Raw genomic sequence first — 27,187 nt, 5'->3', positions numbered from 1 at the left:
CTTTATTTTATAGCCAGAGGTAAACAAGGTAGTGGTCACCATAGTTACAATGTTCTTGTGAGTTTCACTTGTTTTGGCAGCACTTGCTGCACCTCCCACAGCCCATTAGCTACCCAGATAAGATCTGGGGAGGTCATAAGGTCAAGCCTAATTATGCTAAGAGGACTATGTCCTCTAAGCTGGGACTTGTTTGTGGCTTTGTCAACAGGTCAGTTCGAGTTTTTAACCCTATAGCTGCGCCCTACATCTCGCCCTTTTTTATTTTTAAGCTATCATAATGAAAGTAAAACTTAAGCATCAAGAACAAAACTCTGGCTATTAAAACAATAACAAAACAATGCCAATGAAAAACCCAAACTACAGACATGTTAACATTTTAAAACTTAAAACATAAAGCTCTGGCTATTAACAAAACAATGCCAATGTTTTAACTTTTTTTTTTTTTTATTTATTTTTATTTTTATTTTTATTTTTTTTTCCCTTAAAGTATTACAAAGGGTATTACATAAGTGTCCTTTTTTCCCCCCCGCCCTTGACAAACCCCTACCCTCCCTTACCCCCCAGTGTCTTATGTCCATTAGTTATGCTTATATGCATGCATACAAGTCCTTCGGTTGAACTCTTACTCTGTTTTAACATTTTTAAAACTAGTAAGAATAACAAAAAAATGCCAATGCAAAACAGCAATAAGTGAGTTTCTGCTAAATGAAAGTTTCTTTTGCTGATTTACTCAGAGTCCTCGGTCTTGGCTGTGCAAGACTGGCAGCTAACCAATGCTGTGCAAGACTGGCAGCTAACCAATGCTAGCATAGCCAGAAACAGGATTGAGGGAGTAACTTCCACATCTTGTTTTTCTACCATCTGCTGGGCCTCAGTTGTTAACTTCTTCAGCTGACCCCATGTTGGCACCTCGGTCCCTTGCATAGCCTTCGTCATCTTCCTTTTCCATATTGCTGTCATTGGGGCAACTCTCAGTCTTTTGAAGGAAGGGACAAGGATCTCTCTGGGTCCTTGGTGGTGACACATATATAATGCTCTGGTACCCAAATTGGCTGTGCTGCTCCTTCTGGAAAGATACAAAACACAACCTCTTCCCCACATCATTACTATATCTGGTAAAACTCTTGTCAGGAGGCTTGATGCCTTTCGGCCACTGCACAACTCTCTGCATTGTAATTCAAAAAATTTAACATAACATTCTTCAATTTAACAAATAACATTTTTCTCCCCTTTTTTTGTATTTTTGTTTTTATAGTTGCATTTTAACAGTAGGATTGGTGCTTTCCACTATTGCCTGAGTCCTAATTTATCACCCCAGGGAGAACTTGCCAATCCTGCGCTTCCCAGGGTGGCATGATAAAGGTTTACTGAGCTGGCTGTAAAGGCTGCAGTGGGGTTAAGGATAAGGCTTCTTGAGCCTACCTTCTCCCATGCCTCTACATTTACCTTCCCTCCTCAGAAAACCATGTGCAGGTTTTACTTACAAAATCCAACAAATCAAAAAGCTGTTTATACCTCACAGAACAGCCCCATGCTTAGAGCATAGCATTAAGCATGGATACCTATAAATTCTTTTCCTGCGATCCTGAATTTCCCATGTTTTACACCTAGTTATATCACTGAATTTCACTCCTTACCTTCCTTTTTGTTTTCTGCACGTGCTTCACTGGAGCGTCCTTTCACCTGACAACTGAAGTTCCCCCGAACTCAGGCCCCGCGCTGGGTGCCACATGGGCAGAGCCAGCTCAGCCAAGGGTTCAAAAGCCTGAGTGAGGGCAGCGAAAGGATGAAGAAATGACAGACAAAGAGAATAAGCTGGGGGATCTTCCTGTGCCTGGCTGAGGCCACAGAGAGAGATCCAGAGGCAAGCTGAGCCTTTATTTTATAGCCAGAGGTAAACAAGGTAGTGGTCACCATAGTTACAATGTTCTTGTGAGTTTCACTTGTTTTGGCAGCACTTGCTGCACCTCCCTCAGCCCATTAGCTTCCCAGATAAGATCTAGGGAGTGTCATAAGGTCAAGCCTAATTATGCTAAGAGGACTGTGCCCTCTAAGCTGGGACTTGTTTGTGGCTTTGCCAACAGGTCAGTCCAAGGCTTAACCTTATAGTTGCGCCCTACATATTGCTTATTGATTAATGAAACTCAGTTGTCACTCTTTACTTTGAAATTAGGAAAGTAAGAGACATTTGATTACCCCAACCCATATTCTGCTGCTAAGAGCCCTACCCCAAATTTTCATGTTAATTTCCAGGGGACTTCTATTTTTAGCATTAATTCTTCTGAGTTTTTGTTACTTTTGAACGCTCCATTTTACTTGTTTCTCACAGTCCTTGACTCTCATTTTCCCTCTATTCTTCACTTACATGGATTCACTCTCTTCACAAAGTCCCCTACACACACACACACACACACACACACACACGCACACACACATTAAAATGAACTTCAGAAAGTACTTGTGGCAGGAATGTATTTTACTAAAAGTTTGAGGAAGACAGAGTGACTCTAAGAATCCACCTTTTTGTTAACCCCCACCGTTAGCTTCCTGCACAGATACTCATATCATTTGATTATATAGAACAATTTAGTTCTCTAAAATGCACTTGGCAAAACTCCAAGCATAATTTTGCATGTCCAAAGATTCAATGCCTTTGTTAAAACAATGGGCTACTTATGCCCATCCTTCTTTCATAGCATGGAAGAGCTAGCAAAGACTTCCACATTTCACTTTTTTCTTTTCTCTAATCACTGTCTGAATAAAGGGGAGTAATATAAAGATTCCTTTTCCTTTTGCTGTGAAATATGTTATCCCTTTAGAGGGGTTAAATAGTAATAATTAGTTTGATTTTTAAATATTATTTTCTTCTAATATCTAAATATCTGAAGATTTTTCCAAATTGCTTTCCATAATCATGGCCAAACTTTTTTATCAATGTTTGAAAACTTTACTGTAGTTGAAACTTATTCCAAAATATCTTCCATTAAGTTAAGTAGTGAATAATAAAGCAATCACAGGGATATAATGTGTTGAGCAGTGCTAAAGACTCTTGTTCTGAGAATTGCACATTTTCTCTTTCTGAAACCCATAACACACACACACACACACACACACATACACCATCAGAAAAGTTTAAAGGGCTTTCAAACTACGTATTCTAAAAAGCAAAGCAATTAATGTGATTTGTCATTAAGATTATCAGTTAATGCTATTAGTTTTCATCAGGATGTTTACTAACAGCTCAGGAGACTACTAGACTCATACACAAACCTATTTCTATCATGTGGATTTGACAGACAAGGACCAGCCTACAAAAGCAGAAAGAACTTGTTGAACATCATCTTAGCGTATAATATGTGAGGAACAGAATATGAGTTTCCTATGTGCAAAAGATCATGTATCAGGTGCTTAGCTTGCTAAAATTAACCTGCACTCTCTAGCTTAATGTCCTCACTAACCTCATCACCTACTGTGTCCTATCTTCCTTCCTGTTCACCCTCCTTTCCTTGAACTTACTCTGTTACTCTCCTCACAGGATCTTTGCAGGTGCTGATCTTCTTACCAACGCAATTACCCCTCCTCCAACACTTCACCCAACATTTCCAATGACTTTTTCTTTTTTAATATATCTATCTCTATTTTTTTTAATCTTTATTGTTGCAAACATTACATATGGCCCCCTTTTTCCCCCATCCACCTCTTCTAGCCTGCCACTACCCCCCATCCCTGCCTCAGACCTTCACCACCCTATTGTCTGTGTCCATGGGTTAAGCATATATGCATACAAGTTTTTTGGTTGATCTCTCCCCACCTGCCTATCTTCCCCTGCCTTCCCTCTGAGATTCCAGTCTGTTCCATGCTTCTATGTCTCTCAATTATATCTTAGTCACAGATCTATTCCTGACTTTCTATCTAAATTAGATCTCCCGTTTATTTTTTAAAGAAAATCTTATTTGTTGTATTTATACCACTTGCTACAATTTTAAATTATATGCTAATTTATTTGCTTTCTTGTTTAGTGCTGTCCTTTTCACTAGGTGCTTTGACCCATGAAGGCAGAGACCATGATCAACATTGTTGCCACAGGGCCAAACACTGTTAATTGTCTGTGTAAGTAATTATTGAGTAAATGAACAGGGAATAAAACAAACAAACAAAAAACATGACAACAGGCTACAAATAATAATATGCATCTGCTGTGCTTGAAAAATACACACTATATTTTTATACTGTTGATTAAGCTTTGTGCTGTTCTTAAGAAATTATATATAGACAGGCTCTTTGGCTCTGGACTCCTATATATATGAATGACAGGAACAACTGGAATGATTGGAATGACCAGAACAACCAAAACAACTAGTTGTAGCTATGATGTGCACTGCAGTGGGCCAACTGGCCCAATTGGGGGCAGGGTCAGCCAGCCAACCTCCCACGTCCCCTCCCCTCGGCTGGACCCCACCCATGCACGAATTCATGCACCGGGCCTCTAGTCTATATATATATATATATATATATATATATATATATATATATATATATCCCCCTAATATGCAAATAGACCGAACGGCAGAACAACCAAACAACCAGTTGCTATATGTGTGCTGACCACGAGGGGCTCGCATGGAACATGGCAGGTGTCAGCAGCAGGTGGCAGAGCGCAGAACATGGTGGGCCTCAGCCGTGGCGGGATGGTGGAGCAGGTGAGCGGGCACCAGACCAAGGTGGGGCGCCAGTTGCTGTCATCAGGGTGAGTCTCTGGTGGTTACTGAAAATTCTTTGCTCCTGAAGGCCATGGTCCCTCCCAGTGCTCACACCTGCTGCCAGCGCTGGCCCAGCTCATACCCGCTGCCGGTGCTGGAGCCTCCATTCACACCTGCTGCCGGCGCCCGGCATTGGCCCCAATCACTTGGCACCATCAGTGGGTGTGAGCTGCAGTTGCCAGCCCTATTACCCCTCAGGGGTTCTCCTCCTCACCCTGCTCCTGAGGGGCGATTGGAGCCAGCAACCACCTCCCGCACCCACTGCCGGTGCTGGCACCACTCACATCTACAGCTGGCGTCGGACCTGCTGCTCCCATGCCCTGCCGGTGCCAGAGCCACCACTTGCACCCACTGCTGGCGCCAGTCCCAATCACTTGGCACCGTCAGCGGGTGTGAGTGGCGGCTACTGGCACCGATTACCCCTCAGGGCTTCTCCACCTCCCCCTGCTCTTGAGGGGCAATCTGGGCAGCAACTGCCACTCACACCCACTGCTGGTGCTGGTGCTGGCCCCAAATCACTACGCGCCATCAGCGGGTGCAAGGGGGGCTGACACCATCAGTGCGTGGGAGCAGCGGCAGCGGGAGAGGGGCTGCTGGCAGACAGGGGACAGAGGGCTGTGGCGGGAAAGGCCAGGCTGGGGCACAGAAGATGGGCCAAGACCTGCCCCTATGCCCACCACAGCTGTGCAGCCCACAGTTCCTTTTAAAGAACACAAATTCATGCACTGGGCCCCTAGTACATTATATTTGTCCAGAGGAGTTTTAGTTCAGTAAATTATAAACATAAGAGAAAACTTGCTAAAAGGTGAGGTAATTCTCTATCATTTTCAAAAATATAAAATTTGAGCTTATTTCTGGCTGCAAAGTTCACTCTACTGCTACATCCTAGTCAGATTGTGCTATACTGGTTCTGTACCGGACGGGTGGGTTCTTAAAGACACCCTTCACATGGCATTAGTTCATGCCCTTCAACAATTGTGCCTAGCAACCTCTGCTGGGGAATAAGCCATAATAAAATTGTGTAGGATTCCTCCTAACATGACTCTGGAGGCTAGATTGTTAAATAATGTTGTGAGGGGAAAGGTCTTCATGTAAAAGATGTTAACTTACTTTAAATAGAGTTGTTACTCAAAAATAATTATTTAATATGGAACGTTAAGGTTCCAACAGAAGCTTTGCACATATTGATTAGGTGTCATCATCTGTCTTGTTAGCATTTTTAACATAATTGAGCGCTCATAATTTGACATTGCAATAGACATTATTTTAAGTAAGATGACGAGAATGTATATAGTTCTAGATATTCTTTTGGTGGTTTAATGCTTACTCAATGCAATAACAACTAAATTATTCTCATTTAGAATGCATTGATTTTCTGTCTTTGGGCAACTCTAATTACCTTCAAGATAAGAGACACGCAGACCTACTTTCACACTGAATGCACACCTCTTCACAGTTTATGCTGCTTTCAAATGCCTCCTTCGTAAACCAATATCTTATTTTAACTCTGGGAATTTAAATCAAGCACATTAAGCAGTTGTAAGTAATGAGTTGCCTGCACAAAGGAGCCACACTGTGAAGTTTGGGCAACAAATCACTCAGACATTTAAAAAGCAGTTCAGCTGAAACCGGTTTGGCTCAGTGGATAGAGTGTCGGCCTGCGGACTGAAAGGTCCCAGGTTCGATTCCGGTCGAGGGCATGTACCTGGGTTGCGGGCACATCCCCAGTGGGAGATGTGCAGGAGGCAGCTGATCGATGTTTCTCTCCCATCGATGTTTCTAACTCTCTATCTCTCCCTTCCGCTCTGTAAAAAATCAATAAAATATATTTTAAAAAATAAAAATAAAAATAAAAAGCAGTTCAGTGAAAACATAGCACATAAAAGAAAGATACCCTGAGATGAGTTTTTTCTTTTTTTCCCCAGAGGTAATTTTTAAAACTCTCCTTTTAGTTACCCCGAAAGGCATGTCATCCACAACCCTCCGATTTCACAGGTGGATCTTCCAACCCTTTCCATATAAATTTTTAACTCCTGTATTCCAAAATTCTGCACCTTCACATTAGCAGGAATGCTCACACATTGGGAGAGTTTGTCACTGATGTATATTTATTTTAAATCTTGGGCATTAAACTTTTACAATCAATGCTTATAAAATGAGCACACAAAGGGCTTGGTATGCATATTTCTGATTATTATTGATAATATGGTATATGCCTTTTTTTAATCTTCACCTGAGGATATGTTTTTATTGTTTTGAGAAAGAGAGGAAGAGAGAGAGAAAGAGGGAAGGAGGGAAGGAGGGAGAGAGAGAGAGGAAAGAGAGAAAGAGATAGAGGAAAGAGAGAAAGAGAGAGAGAGAAACATCAATGTGAGAGAGAAACATAGATTGATTGCCTTCCATATGTGCCCAGACCAGGAATTGAACCTGTAACCTGGGTATGTGCCCTGACCAGGAATCAAACCCTCAACCTTTTGGTCTATAAAATGAAACTCTAACCAATTGAGCCAACCAGCCAGGGCTGGCATATGTCTTTTTATGTTTATTAGATATAGGTATATTTATCACATATGTTTCATACTTCTGTTTTACTTCTGCCTATTCATATTTTGCCCTTTTTCCTGGTTGTGGGTTGTTGTTGCTGTTTGTGTATGTGTGTGTGTGTGTGTGTGTGTGTATGTGTGTGTGTGTGTGTGTTTTAGGGGGGAGAGTGGGAAAGGGGTGTGTCTTTTTAACATTGATTTTTCTTTGTTTACAGTGACTCTAATATTTAAAAGTTTTTAATTTTAGTGAACTAAAATGTAGTAATTATTTTGTTGTTGATACTAATGTGTTGTTTAAGAAATTGTTCCATACTACAAGTTAAGAAATATACTAATGTACTTGCTTCTAAAAGTTATAAATTTCTAACTTTGAAACCCAAGGTACTAACCCATATAAACTTCATTTCTGTGATGGTGTGAGGCAGAGATTTATTTTATTTTCCTTTCTTATAGATAACTATTAATTCAAGCTCACTTGTTGAATAATCCAACTCCTAAACTTGATCTTGCTACATCCTCTCTGTCTTCTGACAAAATTCCAAATAGGCATGATCTGCTTCTAGATTTTTTATTTTGTTTTATGCTATTGATTTTTCTGTCATTGTGTCAATAACATGCACTTTATTTGCTTTTAAGAGCTATCTATAAGTTCCTATATTTTGTAGAGCAAACCCTTTCTCTTTTTATTTCCTTCCTCATCTTTCTTTGTAAAGGTCTTGGCTAATTTTAGCAAATTGGTCTTTAATACAATTTTTAAAGTCAATTTATCAAGTCCTATTAATAATCCTACTAGAACATAAATATTTCATCAATTCAATAGATAAATTTTTGGAAAGTGGCATCTTCAAATTATTCTCTTACTAGAGGCCCGATGCATGAAATTCGTGGACTGGGTGCGGGGGGGGCGGGGGGGGGGGCTGCACTCTCTCCAATCTGAGACATCCCTCTCACAATCTGGGACTGCTGGCTCCCAACTTCTCACCTGCCTGCCTACCAGATTGCCCCTAACCACTTCTGCCTGCCAGCCTGATCACCCCCTAACTACTCCCCTGCCAGCCTGATCGACGCCTAACTGCTCCCCTGCTGGCCCAATTGCCCCCAACTGCCTTCCCCTGCAGGTTTGGTTGCCCCTAACAGCCTTCCCCTGCAGGCCTGGTTCCCCCCAACTGCCTTCCCCTGCCAGCCTGGTTGCCACCAACTTCCCTCCTCTGCTGGCCTGATGCCCACAACTGCCCTCCTCTGCCGGCCATCTTGTGGCAGCCATCTTGTGCGAGGGTGTGGTGGTCAATTTGCATATTACCTCTTTATTATATAGAATTTTCTATAAATGTAGGTTACTTCTTCACCTGTTTATTGTTCTTCAGTAAAGAATTTCAGTTTGGCCCTTCACAATAAAGGATTCTGAATATTTAGTTAATAAGTATAGAACATGAGCACTTGGAAAACACTCTGATCCTGTGATCAAATTGCAAACAGACAGAAATTAGACTGCAAACATCAGGGAAACTAAAGTTTTCTTTAAAGAACCAATGTAAACCTCTTAAAAATGCTTAGGAGCACTGCTAATTTCTTTCTTTCAAGGAGTGTCAGTTGAGGGAACAAACATAGATTTAAAAATAGCTCTCACTTATCCACTGCAAAGCAGGACAGTTGCAGCCTGGATAGCTAAAATACACAGATGTGTGAATGGACTCCAACCTATGGAGCTCGCACAAAGCTATTTATTACACAGAAGTATCATCTTAGAGTCATGGAAACAGCAACAGATGCAACATTCTGCTGTCAGATGCAGTATTCTGCCAGTTAATGTTACCCATAGACAATTACCAAAGATTATTATTTCCGATCACCTTCTGCACCAGAACATTTACCAGAGCTAACAAATAGCAAAACTGACTAACTTGAAATTATCCTTCTGTTCCTCTCCTAACCTTCTTGATTTGAACAATTGAATAGTCTAAATACAGGCAGAAAAAAAAAATTAGACTTCAATTGGAAAGAAGCTAGATAATTATCTGATTTGGAGCATTAAAGTTTCTTTAACTGAACCATCCCAGAAAATCAGTAATATTGGCAATGGATTTCATAATTTCCCCAAATGTATAGAAATGTTTTGTAAACTTTAGTAAAACCATATTCCCTCTTTATCCAGAGAATACAAAATCAACAATCTAATCAATACCTCTATATATCAGGTACAAATTACATCTGTAAAATATGCCTTCCTAAATTGCCATCTGTAAATACTACTCAACTTTTAAGACCCAACTAAATGCAATATTCTGCTTACCTAGTCACCACAATAAAATGTAATTTATTTTCTCCCTTAATCCCCATACAAAGTTATACCAATAAGATAGTTATGACACCAATAACATTTTACTTGTTCCTATAATAATTTTTGGGTTGTCTCATTTTCCATATCTTCTGTTAAGGGCAGAGAAACTATTGATAATATTTTTTAAATTTATCTTTATTATTGAAAGTACTACAGATGTCCTCTTTTATCACCCCCACTGACTCCCTCCACGCCCCCCCAAGCCAACTGCATTATTGTCTGTGTCCATGGGTTATGCATATTCTATCTAATAAAGAGGGAACATGCTAATTCACCCTCACGCCATTGCAAAGATGGTGGCACCCATTGCCAGTAAGGAGGGAATATGCTACCTGACTACCACACCCTCAAAGATGGCGGCACCCACAGCCACAAGATGGCCGGCAGGGGAGGGTAGTTGTGGGTGACCAGGCCTGCAGAGGAGGGCAGTTAGGGTCAACCAGGCTGGCAGGGGAGGGTAGTTAGGGGTGACTGGGCCAGCAGGGGAGGACAGTTGGGGTGGATCAGGCCATCAGGGGAAGGCAGCTAGGGGCGACCAGGCTGGCTGGAGAGGGCAGTTGGGGACGATCGGGCTAGCAAGGGAGTAGTTAGGCATTGATCAGGCTGGCAGGGGAGTGGTTAGGGGCAATCAGGCAGGTAGGCAGGCAAGCGGTTGGGAGCCAGCAGTCTCAGAGTGTGAGAGGGATGTCCAACTGCCAGTTTAGGCCTGACCCCTGTGGGATTGGGCCTCAACTAGCAGTCGGACATCCCCTGAGGGGTCCCAGATTGGAGAGGGTGCAGGCTGGGCTGAGGGACACACCCCAGTGCATAAATTTCGTGCGATGGGCCTCTATATGCATGTAAGCTGTAATTTTTTTTAAGACATTTTCATAGACTCAGTGAAATGTAATATCTATCTTATAGTATAACACAATAAATATTTGGTCAGTCTGTTAAATACTAGTATATCATGAGAAAGCAGTTGCCTCTCTCATGTGGCCAAATATGATGATTTGCATATCTACCTTTAATATTTCTATCACTAGAATGTGAATTATTGACACTACCAGAAAGAGCAAACTAGGATTGTCACTGACTACTGAGGCCAGTTGGAACTGGACATTGCACTGCAACAAGTTCAGTCTGTTTCTATTGACTTCATACTGCCTACTGAGAAGAGTTTCAGGAAGCCGCCCAATCCTAATCTTCATTGTATAGAGAGCAATACTTTAGCTAAATCATCAAAATTTTTATATCATGAAACTTTATCAGTAGCGTTTGATGTTTTCATCCAAATGTGAAAAAAATCTTGAAAAATAATAGTGGAGAACTAATGTACTACAAAAGACTGGACACAGTTGATTTAGGATATAAGTAATTCTTTTAAAAATAATTAATTTTAATTATATTGCTTAATAAAAACAAACATTTATTTTTATTTTTTAAATATATTTTTATTGATTTCAAAGAGGAAGTGAGAGGGAGAGAGAGATAGAAACATCAATGATGAGAGAGAATCATTGATCAGCTGCCTCCTACATGCCCCCTACTGGGGATCGAGCCTGTGACCCAGGCATGTGCCCTGGCCAGGAACCGAACCATGACCTCCTGGTTCATATATTGATGCTGAACTACTGAGCCACACCAAGTAAGCAAGAATAAACATTTAGATAAGATATCTTGAAAATGACATATCCTATCTAATAATAGACAAAGATAGAAATTGACCGTACCTTCGCTATGCCTCCCATTGGTTAATCAGCGAGATATGCCAATTAACCGCCAACAAAGATGGCGGTTAATTTGCATACGTAGGCGCGAAGTGGCGGAGCGAAGACTGAAGGCGGCTCCAGCCGGAGCAGCGAGGGCTGTGAAGGCGGCTCTGGCCAGAGCGGCACCAGTTTTCCTCCGGCACCCGGGACCCAGGCCTATTGCACGAATCTTTTCGTGCAACAGGCCTCTAGTTGATGGTATAGATATTAAGTTAAATATATTCAGGATATTAAGGATATTAAGTTCATTTTTGTGAATTTGAGGAATAAATGCTTATGTCAACCTTAACAGATTCTTTAGACCTCTGCTGGTCCTCCTTAAAATCTATTGGTGACAATAATCATCAATCAAAATTTATATATACTTATAGATTACAAGTATATTCATTCAACAAAAATGGCTCCTTTGTGCCAGGACCCATGGTTCCAGGTTTTATAAGTAGAAAATTAAGAAAAACTTTCATTTCATGACTCTCAAATTCAAGTTAATGAGAAAAAAAAAAATTCATTAATACAGACTAAAACCCAGGATTAAATGGGAAATTATTCATGTTTTTAATGCAATTCCACAAACATATTTTTTCTTTTCCCCTGATAATAATGTGGCCAAGCTTATCTAATTATAAACAATTGGTATTTTTGCTCCATATTTAATGATGTCTTCATGAAATTAAAGGAAATAAAAGTCAGCAATATAAGCAGTTATTTGAATAAAAGAGCAGTTACTAGTGCTACTGAACCCTTCACTGAAAAATATACTAGAAGTAAATATGTTTTAGTTTCCCAATGCTACCTTTGCATTACCCCTTGAATCAGAACAGCATATACAGTCCACGAACTAATAGCATAATCTGTTACATGTTTGCCAGGAGTGCAACTTTGTTTACTGATGGCTCAAATTAATGTGTTTAATCACTGTAGGCAACTGTTATTAGTTTGCCAAGAGAAATGTGCTTTTTCAAATGATATTAAAAGTTGGAATGGTAGAAGGACTAGACTATAATTTATATTTGAATCAAAACTATTAATTAGCCCTGCTGGTGCCGCTCAGTGGTTGATTCCCTGTCAAGGCACATGCCTGAGTTGCAGGCTTGTTTGCCAGTAGGGGGCAGTTTCTCTCTCCTAGGTGTTTCTCCCTCTCTCTTCCTCTCTCTCTAAAAATTAATAAAATTAATAAAAACATGCATATTTTTAAAATTATTAATGCAAGTAAATAATTTTAAATTAAATGATATGCTATGTTACCCAAGGTATGTAGGGATGGGGGCTGTGAGACACGATCAAGCCTGACCTTATTACTTATGCATAAAATCACCCCACAGAATGAGACCAGGAACTGATGGTTTCCTAAAATTGATGTTGTCTATAGTAAATTTGGAATCTATATGGCAAACCATCACTAGTCGGATTAAGCTTTGTATCATTTATTAATATCATGTGTTCTTATTTTGTTTTTATCAAATTTTTCTAAATCTAGATATGTGCCTGTTTCCTGACTTCTGTTTTTGTAATCTAGAATAACAGAAGGTAGTTTGTCCAATTAAATGGTTTTCTTCTCTGATCCAGATTAAAGTTGGTTTCTATAAGGTTTAGGTAACTTCTCGAGGTAAAAAGGTTACTGAACTTTCTAGGAAGACCTTACCTAGGAAATTGTCATTTATTTCCTAATACAGTTTTCTTACTGTTTATATGAAAGAAACTTGTCAGAGCATCTAGTTTTCAGGACTTTCACACGTCTAGTCATTAATCCAAGTAAAAGAAGGCAGGAGTAAAAACAGTGGTGGTTTTTGTTTCTGAATGAAATGGGTCCTCTTGGTCTAGAAACAAATTAGAGGACATTAAGAGCTTGTGAGTAGTTAATGAATATGAATTAAGTGGATAAATCCACTTCCAACGGTGGAAAGAGTTTGAGATTTGGAGCTGGACAGACCTCCTTACTCTGCCACCTGCTGTCTGGGAAACTGAGTTTTACTGACTTCCCTGGAGCACAGAGTTCTATAGAGAAAGCAGTCATTGCTTTTACTCTAAAAGGTACTGGAAGGTCAAGGGGAAGTAAAACTGAGGAGCTGATATCTAAGCTGGACCCAGGATGTGTCATGCCACGTGTACTTTGGGACTTACTAAATTCTCAAAGCAAAATTGAGATCATTTTGAAAAGAAAGTGTGTGCAAAAGGAAATAAAAAAGAATTTCTACTGTTTTATGGAACTACAACTAATTTTTTAAAAGTCAGCGTGTCTGGGTATAGAATATAGAAAGGAAAGTTACCTGAAAATAAAGATGTAGAAGTTGAAAGGGGCCATCCATCGGTTTGGATGGAAAACTAAGGAGTGGGTGCGTGGCGGGTGAGCACCGGGCTTGGTTGCGGGAGCGGAGCCTAAATCTAAGGAGCTGGTTTCTTCAAGCTCTTCTGGCAGCGATTCTGACAGTGAAGTTGACAAAAAGTTAAAGAGGAAAAAGCAAGTTACTTCAGAAAAACCTACAAAAAAGCAAAAGACTTGAAACTTCAAGAAGCCTTGTCATCTTCTAGGCAGAGCAGCAGCAGCAGCGAGAAAGTTTCAGATTGCGAAGATGAGGTCCATCAGCGTTGGGGACTTTAAAGGGACAGTCCTAACTGATATGAAAGAATATCGATGGATCCAGAAGGTGAAATGAAACCAGGAAGAAAGGGTATTTCTTTAAATTCTGAGGAATAGAGCCAGCTGAAGGACTAGATTTCTTTTTTTTAATATATATTTTATTGATTTTTCACAGAGAGGAAGGGAGAGGGATAGAGAGTTAGAAACATCGATGAGAGAGAAACATCGATCAGCTGCCTCTTGCACACCTCCTACTGGGGATGTGCCCGCAATCAAGGTACATGCCCCTGGCCGGAATCTAATCTGGGATCCTTCAGTCCGCAGGCCGACGCTCTATCCACTGAGCCAAACCGGTTAGGGCAGGACTAGATTTCTGACACTGATGATGCAGTAAGAAAACTGTAAAATCAGAGCCCTATAAAACCTGTACCTTTCTAGTTGTTTTGATCTTTTTACATTGGCTTTGATGTTTTTTAACGTTGTTTTCTAAGCTATTGTATATTTGGATTTCAGAACAATTTTTAAGAATATTTTTTAATGTGCATTATTGAAAATGTTCTGAGTAAAGCCAATTGTCAGCTTCATTAAGGGGGATTGCTTTGTGCTCACCACCTAGTGTAAAACAAAATCAAGTAATGTAATCTTAACTATTGAGGCCTTCTTTGATCAGAAAAGTTGGTGCTATTTAAGGCCAGAAGTTAACAGTTTATGGACCTTTTCATTTCATCTTGGCTTTTACATTCCAAAATATTTACATTGTATTGAATTTATACACTTTTATTTGTGAAATTCATAGTTGATTTGTTTTCTTCTAAACAAATGCTTAGGCTTTGATTTTCCACCCCAGTGATCCTTCACTTTCCCCTTCTAATCTTTACTTCGTTTTCCTTGAATAACTTGTCATGTTAAGTTTTCATTTCACTATTTGCTCTTCTTTTTTGAATATATTTTGCTAATCTGGAAAGTCAGTGAAACTGTTGGGATGTTAGTTATCTCAATAAGATACTTGTAATTAAAATATTATATGAGAACTACAATCACTAATTAGACTGTATTAAATATTAAGAGATATAGTTTGATAAACAACACTACTTGTATGAAAACTCTGAGCAAGTAAGTGTATGCCATTACCTGTAGTGTTCTGTGTAAGAGTTATCTTATTGCTTAGTCTGCAGAAAATACTGACTTAGGTGTCTGATTTTCTTTCATTTATTAAATATGTTAACCACAGGATGATGTCTATAAACTAGTTGTTAAATTAGACTAGGATTTAATAAAAATTGTGAAAGCTTAAAAAAAACCTTGAGTGTTAACTTTTTTTAGACAATAAGGCTAGTGTTAGAATAGTTTGTTTAAGTTAGCATCTTCTGTGAGATCTTTTCTCTAAACACAAAAGAAATCAATTCTTTCCAATAGGCCTATTTGATAAAACACTGTGTTCCTTATATCATGAAGTTATTCAGAGGAAATTACAGAGGGGATAAGGTACCAGTTCTTGAGGTTGTGACTTCTATTCTTGTTGCTATATATTTCAGGGAGTCTCTATAATGGATACTTTCTTAGAAAATAACTAATATCTTCTGCCAGATATATAATACCTCCATCTTAACTTGATAGCTCTAATTTATCTATACTAATAAAGAGCTAATATGCTAATGGTCGATATGCCATAACAGTAACGACCAGGTCATTACCATATTAGAGGTTCGGGTGTCAAGGCAGGGCTGCAGGTGGGTGGGCCGCGCCGTGCGATTTTGAATCACACGCTGGGCTCTTAGTTTTTTAATAAGATGCAACTCTATTTTTAAAATATATTTTTATTGATTTCAGAGAGGAAGGGAGAGAAAGAGATAGAATCAATGATGAGAGAGATTCATTGATTGGCTGACTCCTGCACACTCTACACTGGGGATTGAGCCCCCAACCGAGGCATGTGCTCTGAGTGGGAATTGAACCATGACCTTCTGGCTCATAGGTCAACACTCAACCACTGAGCCACTCTGGCCAGGTGATACCTCTAATTTCTACTCTCAGTAATGAGTGGAACACATCTTCATCTAAGGTGTTAGTGGCAACATTTAAAGTGCATTTGACTTGGAGGATTTACTACCCACTCCTTGAAGCAGTTTCTTACTTGGCTTCCAGGAGACTGCATGCTGGGCCCTCGTCTGACTTTTTTGGCTCCCTCAGTCTCCTTTATCTTCCTTATGTTTGAACATTGGGAGGACTCAGGGCTCGAGAACATTTGTCTTCTGCTCTTTAAATTCACATCTGGGTCACCCTATCCTTTGGCCTTAGCCTGTTTCCTGATCACCAATCCATATATTCAACTACCTATTCAATGCCTATACCTGAATTTCTGGTAGACACTTCAAACTTAAGAGGTTCCAAAAATTGTTTTTCCACTTTGTCTATCTCCAAACATGATCATCCAGTCTCTCTTAGCTCAGAACTGAAACTAACCATTGCTCAGAAAACAACACTTTTTCAGTCATATTCCATATATTTCACAGTCTCTCAGATGTCATGTATAATCCATTTGAATATACAGTTAACCCTTGAAGTACAAGAATTTGAACTGTGCAGGTCTACTTATATGTGAATGTTATTTTTTCAATAAATACTGTAAATGTATTTTCTCTTACTTATGATTCTTACTTAATAACATTTTTAAGCTTACTTTATTATAAGAATACAGTATAGTCATGGCCAGGTGACTCAATTAGTTAGAGAGCCATCCTGTCCACCTAGGTTGTGGGTTTGACCATAATGTTTCTCTTCTTTCTTATACCGATCTCTCTCTCTCTCTCTCTCTCTCTCTCATCCATGAACATATCCTCTGGTGAGGATAACAAAAAATAATACATATAACATACCAAATATGTGTTAATCAACTGTTTAAGCTGTCGGTAAGGCTTCCAGTCAACAGTGAGCTATTAGCAGTTAAGTTTTAGGGGAACTGGAAATTATTCATGGAGTTTTGACTGCACAGGGTTCAGTGCCCCTGATTCCCACATTGTTCAAGGATCAACTATACTAATTCTTTCCACTTCCCTTAAAAATATTTACTTAAATTATAAGTCTATCTTAGGTAAAACCATGGTCTCTTTAACAACTACATTTAGTACAAACTTGAAATATTATAGTGTTTCCCTAAGTATAATAGGCAGGTATCATAATCACTAAGTAGCAGGTGCTTTGGAACCAGAGAATCTGGGTTCAAATCCTCACTCTACCACTTACCTCATGCCTAAACTTCGGCAGGTTATTTCATTCTATAAACCTAATTTACTCATCTGTATTATTCTTAAAACGCATTGAGTTGTTGTGAGGATTAAATAAGTAAATACAAGATTTTGAGCCTAAGTGGCAGGTTTTATTTTTATTACTATTACTACTACTTCTATACTGCTACCATTGTTGTTGTTGTTGTTGTTATTGTCACCTGGAAAAGAAGTTTATTGTTGTTAAAGGTGGGACAAGGCACAATACTATGATATGGCTGTCTGAGAGTCCTGGAGCCAGACTTTCTTACTCTGCTCTCTACTGGCTGTGTGACCTTATGCAAATTATTATTTTTATCCTGTGCCTCTTTTTTCTCATCTTTGAGAAAACTGTTTTTGATACTCTGAGGATTAAACTATTTAATATTATAAAAGTGCTAAGAATAGTCCTTCGCATATATAGCACATACTAAATATCTGTTAGCTATTTTAACTCTAATAAATTGTGAACTTTTGAGTATGAAATACTGCTTGCACATTTAGGCCCCAAGGTACAAAAGCTAGAAATGTAGGGCTAGTGCTTAGCATGCAGGTCAGGGTGATCGATATGTTTACCCGGATGTAGGACTCTCAGAGCTGAAACCGGGAGTCACTCTACCTGACCTGGAAGAGGAGGTAAAAGTGCTGAGAGAGACAATGCTCAGCACCAGGGGAAATGTTTCTCACTCCTTTGGAGAAATAATCCAAGCACCTCTAACTCTTACCAAGTTGCCTTGGAGGAAGAATATAGCACTTGGATGGTGGTAGTGCTGGGTGAGATTCCAAAACCTAAAGATTTTCAAACCTGGCTGTGCAATTTCTTCGTGCTATGAATGTGTACCCTTATTGGATGATCAGGCCATTAGTGCTGGATAGACAACTGTCCATTTTACTTCTGTGTTGGTTAACCTAAATGTGCTCTTGAGAGATATTAAACATACTGATTCTTTTTCTAATGCCATAGTCTCAAAGCCCAGAGAATATCCAGGTAAAAGCAGTGTCAGTGTTTCGCATGTGGTATTTTCCCTGTCCATGGAGTTTTAAGAGAGCATGTCTCTTTCCAATGAGTTATGTAAGCCTCTCAGTTCCTCAAAATCTCTCCAGAATTGCTGGTTATGTCTTTGAGTTGCCTCTCCACCAGAATCCCACAAAACAAGTTCTGTGTCTGTTAGATAACCGCAAACTCACCATGACAATACGTGGTAGCCAATATTTCATGAAGAGTCATCAGATACATTTGGACATGGACAGATAGATAGATATATTTTCTTGACTAAGGTTATGAAATTTCCCATCTTGTGGACAATTCTTTTTTATTTTGTTTTCCATCATGGGATTTTGGTTTATACTTTGCCTTCTATGCCCAAGTACACACTGAACTTTGGTGGGGAAAATTAAATAAAATATATAAAGCTTACCAAAATATTATAGCAAGAGAGGGAGATTCAGGCAATTGTTCCAACTTAGCCTGCATTTTACATTACCTCAGTTATCTCAGGAGCAACATCATAGATTTTTTTTTTCCATTCAGAGCTCAAGGTGACTTTATGATGCTGGTTATTCTATTTTAATCTCCAGATTAAATGCTTGAATCTAAAACTCTCAAAAATAACCTGTGTACAATGCTTAAAAGAATTAATAAGAAAGTTTATATTTGAGTGAAAATAGAAAAGGTCAACAGAATTTTGCTTCAGTTTATAAAATATATGTATACACACACTTTTTCCTACAAAAATGTTTATTTACTTACTAATTTACTCTCATGAGGAAAAAGTCCTAAATTTGAAACTACCAATAGGATTATTTACTACTAATAGATTTACATTGTACTCTTAGATTAATTTTTAAGTGTGTTTTCTAGCAAATTGTAGGTTGCTACTGATGACCCAGTTTCAGTATTGAATAGCAGCCACTCAAACTCCTTAGGAGAAAGCAAAAATTTCACTTTAAAAATACAAAATTTCTCAACGTAGTATAGCATGATGTTTATAGAGAAAACCATATAAAGTTATCATCATTTTAAATATATCTGAAAGACCTTTGTAGAAAATACCTAGAGAGACAGAAAATCTCTTCATATGAATTCAATAACCAGTAGTGTATTTACATTGTGACAGTACCTAAGCATGCAACATAGGGTACCTCATGCACGGAATATATCACATTCCAATGTATATAGCAAATGTTAACATATAAAATAGCTTGGTATAAGACAGACTGATATGGAGCAATCAAAGAGTTCTTTTAAAGGAAGCTAACATGAAAGAAGTAAAACAACAAAAGCTGACAATTCTTCATCAGGCAATTTAATGTGATAACAAGAATCAGTATTCTTTTCTTTGCAGAAAAATGCCTATAAGAAGTAATGATTGTGGGAGCATGAGAATGTACTGCAATAAGCTGAACAAAATGCTTAAAATGCAATTCACCCTAAAGAACTTGAGATTAAAAATGAAATACCACTCAGAATATACATATTTATACTTATCTCTTGTAGAGCATATGTTTCCTTCTAAGCTATGCAAGGATTTGCCATTTTTTCCAGTTAAATATTGTTAAGTGCTCCAAGGCACAGTTCATAGCTACTTTAAAGATTAAAACTAACAAAAAATCTGTTTTAAATACATCCTTGTTATTTGACACTTTAGTGGCTGTAAATCATGCGGAGACAGCCTATTTTATTGCGTTATAAGCCAATACTGCAAATGTTAGCATGTTGAATAATAATGTGATCGTTAGCAAAACATCTAATCCAATTGTATAGCTTTTTAATTCTACAGAGTAATACACTAGATACTTTTGCAAAGCTTGGAGAAATAACAAAGTTTTGAATATTCTTTTTGCTCAATATTTGCTTCTTATGTGTACAACTATGTATTTATATTTTTATTATTTTTTATAAATAATTTATCTTGATTTTATTTTTTAATTTAAATTCTTTATTGTTTAAAATATTACATATGTCTCCTTTTCCCCCCATTGACCTCTTCCCAGCCACTCCCACCCCAGTACATGCCCTCACTGTCTGTGTCCATTGGTTATGCCTGAGCCCTTATAAGAACAAAGAATAATTATTTAATATACAGGATATCTTTTGTATCATTTTAACCTTTTCTTTTGTCTCTAAATAACAGGACTACATTTGGAAATTTGGAGGTATTATGTCTTCTGTCATTTCTATATCACAAGTGCCTTAAGATAAACTGCACTACAAAAATTTTTTTTTTAATATATCTTTATTGATTTCAGAGAGGAAGGGAGAGGGAAAGAGAGATAGAAACATTAATGATGAGAAAGAATAATTGACTGGCTGCCTCCTGCATGCCCCCTACTGGGGATCAAGCCCGCAACCCAGGCACGTGCCCTTGACCGGAATTGAACCTGGGACCCTTCAGTCCGCAGGCCGACGCTCCATCCACTGAGCCATACCAGCTAGGGCCAAAATTATAATAAATACCTGCATTCTTACTACAATGCTACAAATAGGTGAAACTCTTGTTGATTTGATTATGCATATTGTAGTAATGTTACAATTTATCTTTTTAATGTATAAGTTATTTTTGGTTGGCATATCCAGGCAGTTATAAAAAAGTATTGTATATGTTTACACTAAAAATAAGAATCTTAACTCTCAAAAATATATCCATTACTTAAAAAAAATACAAAAAAACACAAACATTTGCAGACATGTATTACTTAATGGACTTATATCTAAATATCCAATATAAAACATCAGATATTTAATAACTTAGGGATACATAACTGTGTTTAATAGGTCATTGCATTGCTTAAATGCTGTGTAGATACCATACTGAGATTTTAATTTTTTTTGTAATGGACTCATATTATTAACAGTGTTCTAGGTTATAATTGTTTTTTCATACTGTATGTGCTAGAACACAGCCAGAGTTGCTTTCTAAGGGAATCTTAATTTTATTCATAGAAAGCCTTCCATTCAGCTCTTATCATTCTCTAAGCTCAGAGTATCTACTAGTATATAAATTGGCTATTACAAGAGGCAAATAAGGACCAAGCAATTCAACTTCTGGGTATTTATCTGAAGAAATCCAAAATACCCTCGTGCACTGCTGGTGGGAATGCAGACTAGTGCAGCCACTGTGGAGAACAGTATGGAGTTTCCTCAAAAAACTAAAATGGAACTCCCATTTGACCCAGAGATCCCACTTCTAGGAATATATCCCAAGACACTAGAAACACCAATTAGAAATGACATATGCACCCCTATGTTCATAGCAACACAATTTACCATAGCTAAGATTTGGAAACAGCCTAAGTACCCATTAGTAGATGAGTGGATTAGAAAACTGTGGTACATCTACACAATGGAATACTATGCTGTGGTAAAAAAGGAGTTCTTACCATTTGCAACAGCATGGATGGAACTGGAGAGCATTATGCTAAGTGAAATAAGCCAGTCAGAGAAAGATAAATATCACATGATCTCACTCATTTATGGATAATAAAGACCATTATAAGCTGATGAACAAAAACAGGTCCAGAGACAGAGAAGCATCGATCAGACCGTCAAACCTCAGAGGGAAGGTAGGGAAGGGTGGGGGTAAGGGGAAGAGATCAACCAAAGGACTTATATGCAAGCATATAGGCCTAACCAATGTACACAGACAACAGGAGGGTGAGGGCATGAGTGGGGAGGGGGGGTGGGGGGTAATGTGGGTATAAGGATATATATATAATAACTTAATCAATAAAGAAATTTAAAAAAAAGAAATCCAAAATACTAAATCAAAGAGATATATGCACCCACATGTTCCTTGCAACATTATTTACAATAGCCCAGATATGGAAGCAACCTAAGTGTCCATCAAGAGATGAATGGATAAAGAAGAAATGGTGCATATATACAAGGGAATATGACTCATTCATTAAAAAGAATAAAATCTTGCCATCTGTAATAACATGGGTGGATGTAGAGGGTATTGTGCTGAGTGAAGTAAGTCAGACAGAGAAAGATGATTTCACTTATATGTGGAATCTAAAAAGCAAAATAAACAAACAGGCAGACTGGAAACAGAATCATAAATACAGAGAACATTTTGATGGTTGCCAGATGAGAGGAGGGTTGGGAGGATGGGTGTAAAAGGTGAGGGATTAAGAAGTACAAATTGGTAGTTACAGAATAGTCATGGAGATGTAAAGTACAGCATGGATACAGTCAATAATACTGTAACAACTATGTGTGGTATCAGATGGGTACTGGAGGCATCAGGGTGATCAGTTCATAAGTTATATAAATGCCTATTACTGTATTGGACACCTGAAACTAATATAATATTGTATGTCAACTGTAATTAATACATAAAATTATTTTTAAAAAATTAAAATAAAAAGATGTAAAGAAAGAGATGTTGATTGTATTGAGGTGAGGACTGAGGAATGTCAATTGATTTAGTGACCTTAAATAGATTGGAATTCTTCGATAGAGTCACTGTGGTGGAAAGAAGAGAAAGGAAGCCAGACATGAACAGTCTGAGGGATGTGTGAGGTATGAAGATATGTGAACAAGTCTTCTGAAAACTTGTAGGACAATCATGGGGCAGTAGCTGGCATGGAATGAGAGACTAAGGAAGGTATTTTTAGTCAAGATTGTGTAATTTAAACAAAGATTTCTTCCTATTCTGGTCAGTAAAAAATAAAGATTTCTTCCCATTGTTCCTACTCTTTGCAATTTAAAAAACACTGGGAATAATACAGCGAGAGAAAGGGTTAAATAATAAAAATGGGATAATTGATTATTTATAATTTTAAAAGAGAAGAGGGGATAGAGTCCAAAACAGTGTAGAATCATCAACCTTAGGGAGTAGGTGGGGCAGATTCTCTACTTAACAGTATAAAGTGAAGAAAATATATGTACAGATGTGGGTAGGATGGAATGTTTTATATAAATAAAATTAGGAAGTTTCCATCTGATGGGATGTTTTTTTTTTTCTTTAAAATAGAAGTCAAGTTTACTTGCTGAGAGTAAGCAGGATAAGGTTCATCCAATGTTTGGGGAAAAAATCAGAGAAGTACAAGATAATTGTGGAGAATGTAAAAGTGAGTTATCAGAGAATTAAGGAAATGTGGCAGAGCTGAGGGCCCATTTGAAATTGTTCCTTCTCAGATTACATTGGAATTAATACATTGTCTAATGAGACATTTTCCAGTGGTTTTAGAATAATCAGTGCAGCCTTAGAGAAAACAGATGGTTAGGTTCATTCAGAGTAGGGATTTGGGCAGATGTGTTCAATTAGAAAGTAAGGCAAAGGAGTTTCGTTTTGCAAGAAGGTTACAGAAATGATGTACCATGAAATCTAAACAGAAAAGGAGCGAAGGAACCACCAAAATAGGCGGTCTCTTTTTTTTGTTTGTTAAAGAATAAAAGTAAATTAGCAAGTTGAAAAGAGAATAGGTAGTCTTCAGAGTGAAATGTGTGATTATTAGTTTTATAGTTGTTACACATGTTGACAAGAATCAAAGTCATTGAAGGTGAATGATTTGAGTCATTGGGTAGAACGTGCCGTTCTACCAGTCACCAGGGCAATGGCTAGCTATGAGGTATAGAGGGATACAGAGGAGGTCTGTAATCCAAGGGATAAAATTGTAAACAAATGAGAGGGAGTGAGATGAAAGTTGTTAAATAAGAACCAGGAGGGAAAGAGGGTACTGTAGCTGAATACCATAAATCCCAAAGAGACTTCCTTTTTTTTAAGAATATAGAGAAGTGATCTTTGGCAGAGGCATTGGTGATGGGAGGAGGGGCAAAGATCACCCCCCCCACCCACCCAAGATTACAGAGGAATTTCTGAAACTTGAGAAGACTTGAGAGAAAATTGGGTGTGCTGGGTGGAACCAGTTTCACTTGTCAAAGTGGTTGAGGGAGCACCTTAAGGAAATATAGGAAGCTTCTCCCTAAATCAAGGCATTTTTTATAGGTCAAAGTTTGAGGCCTGGGTCAGGTCATTGAAGTGTTACAGTTTAGGAACTACAGTGTAGGAAAGGCTCAGTGGGCAATGGGCAAGTTGGATTTTGACTGATAAAAATTGGAATGTGGGCAGTATGGATTTGGTTTCAACAGGTATTTTAAGAAGAATATCCTGCATACACCAGCTACATAAATGTTTATTACCTCAGCTGATGAATCTTCATAAAGTAATTTAGAGGATTAAAAAGATTATTTATGCAAAGAGAAACAAAAGAAAAAATAAACAAGTGAGACTACATCAAACTAAACATTTTTTGTACAGCAAAAGAAAGCATCAACAAAATGGAAAGACAACCCACTGAATGGGAGAACATATTCACCAATGATATATCAGATAAGAGGATAATATCTGTATAAAGAACTCATACAACTCAACATAAAAAAAAACAATCAATCCAATTATAAGTGGGCAAAGGACCTGAATAGACACTTCCCCCAAGATGACCTACAGATGGCCCATAGACATATGAAAAGATGCTTATCATCAGATAAATGCAAATTAAAACCACAATGAGGTATCACCTTATACCTGTCAGAATAGCTATCATCAATAAAATAACAAACAACAAGTGTTGGTGAGGATGTGGAGAGAAAAGGAAACCCTCATGCACTGTTGGTGGGAATGCAGACTGGTGCAGCCACTATGGAAAACAGTAGGGAACTGTCCAGTATGCCCCTTGCCCATTAGAAATGGAACTGCCTTATGACCCAGCAATTGTACTTGTGGGTTTATATCCAAACATATCTGAAACACTGATTTGAAAGAATATAGGCATCCCTATATTTATTGCCGTATTATTTACAATAGACAAGCTATGGAATAAAACAAATGGTGGTATATATATATGCAATTGAATATTACTAGGCCATAAAAATCTTACCTTTTGCAATAGCATGGATGGACCTAGAGCAGTGATGGTGAACCTTTTGAGCTCGGCGTATCAGCATTTTGAAAAACCCTAACTTAACTCTGGTGCCGTGTCCCATATAGAAATTTTTTGATATTTGCAATCATAGTAAAACAAAGATTTATATTTTTGTTATTTATTTTATATACTTAAAAGCCATTTAACAAAGAAAAATCAACTAAAAAAATTAGTTCACATGTCACCTCTGACACACATGTCATAAGTTCGCCATCAATGACCTAGAGTGTATTATATTAAGTGAAATAAGTTAGTCAGTGAAAGACAAATAGCATATGATCTCACTTATATGTGGAATATGAAGAACAATATAAATGAACAAACAAAACAGAAACAAATTCAGGGAACAGTCTGATGATTGCCAGAGGGGAGGGGGGTTAGTAGACTGGGTTAAAAAGGTAAAGGGATTGAGAGGTACAGATTGGTAGTTACAAAATAGTCATAGGGATGTAAAGTACAGTATATGAAATATAGTCAATAATATTGTAATAACTGTGTATGGTGCCAGGTGGGTACTGAAAATATCAGGGGAACCACTTTGTAAATTATATGATTGTCTAACCACTATGCTGTACACCTGAAACTAATACAAAATAATATTGAATGTAAACTACAATTGAAAAAATTATATTTAAAAAGATGATTTATGTAAAATCACTTTATAAAATAGGAAGTAACATTCAAGTGTACATTAACAAAATATCTTTATCAAATTTAATAAAACCATTTAAATATAATTTTTTTTCTAAAGCTATAAACATTATTCACTGCCACTAGAGTTATCCTATCTAATAATAGACAAACAGGGTAATTGACCGTACCTTCGCTACGCATCCCAGTGGCTAATCAGCGAGATATGCAAATTAACTGCCAACAAAGATGGCGGTTAATTTGCATACGTAGGCAAGAAGCAGTGCAGCGAAGGTGCTGAAGGCGGCTCCGGCCGGAGCAGCTAAGGCCTGGGTGTCGGGTGCCGGAGGAAAACCAATGCTGGCAGCCAGGGGAAGGGAAGGCCTATTGCACGAATCTTTTCGTGCAATGGGCCTCTAGTTAATAATATAGAAGAGCATATGATAACATAATGTACACAAAAATCTAAATTTGATCAAGTTATGTTCTTTTAAAGATGAAATCTCATCATTATTCTAGATTCTTCACTATGTAGTTCAAATTTTTAAAGCACCTAATTTCCAGGTTTGCTTCTTCCAATCTCTCTGGCCAATGCTTGCTAATTCTGTTTATGGCATCATTTGACATTTTTATTTCGAATAAGGGAAACAATAAACCATATGGTGAGACTATTTTAAATGTCAAATTAAACATGTTTCCAGAGCCATGAATAACCTCCAAAGCATGTATTATTTAAAGGCTTCCTTCAAATACTGACCTTTTCTTCATTATATATATATATCACCTACCATATATTATGTTTCCCCTGTATGCTAGATGTTTTACAATATTATTTCTAATCTTTGCAGGAGAGAAGAATATGCCACCCCAAAATAGGTCACTTTGGCATATTGATTATTTTGAATTAAAGTTACTTAAGAAACAACCTGTACAAGAAGGATATACTGTCCTCCTGTGTCCCCTGAAAGCAGGAAGTAAATTTCCCATGTGAAAGGTACCCTTCCTGTACCAGGAGGATAGGCCTCCTTATCACCAGACATCGGGAATTTACAGCCAACAAGGCTGTATAAATAGGCTTTGGGGTAGCAAATATAGAAAGACTTGCTACCTCAAACTCCAACCCCTTTTTCTTGTCAATTCTTCACGCAATTATTGTTTCCTTGTCTAAAAGGTATAAAAGCTGCCTGCTTTGGTCTCTTCATTGAGTCTCATATGAAATTAAATTTATTTTTCTCCTATGTTCTCCTTTCAAAGTAATTTTGAAAGTCTGCATCCTTCCCAAGGACGGTGTTAAGGTGGGAAAGCAAAGTAAAGAAAACTGGGTTGTACATAAGTTGTGGGTATTGCAGGGCTCGAGAATTTAGAGTGTGAATTAGAAATTATATATAAAAATAC

General features: G+C 38.0%; 1 protein-coding gene and 1 pseudogene across 1 annotated transcript in view; both read left to right on the top strand.

Annotated features, from left to right (window-relative positions):
- Positions 1-27,187, top strand: part of SLC16A7 (solute carrier family 16 member 7) — a 377,073-nt gene that overhangs the window by 34,992 nt on the left and 314,894 nt on the right. The window lies entirely within an intron of this gene.
- LOC139005289 (activated RNA polymerase II transcriptional coactivator p15 pseudogene) lies at positions 4,050-14,375 on the top strand (annotated as a pseudogene).

Source organism: Myotis yumanensis, unplaced genomic scaffold, assembly GCF_028538775.1.
Source record: "Myotis yumanensis isolate MYYU_CA2020_CCGP unplaced genomic scaffold, mMyoYum1.0.hap1 SCAF_3, whole genome shotgun sequence".
Taxonomy (NCBI): domain Eukaryota; kingdom Metazoa; phylum Chordata; class Mammalia; order Chiroptera; family Vespertilionidae; genus Myotis; species Myotis yumanensis.
Note: the sequence above shows the minus strand (reverse complement) of the source record. Positions and strands in the feature narration are given on the sequence as shown.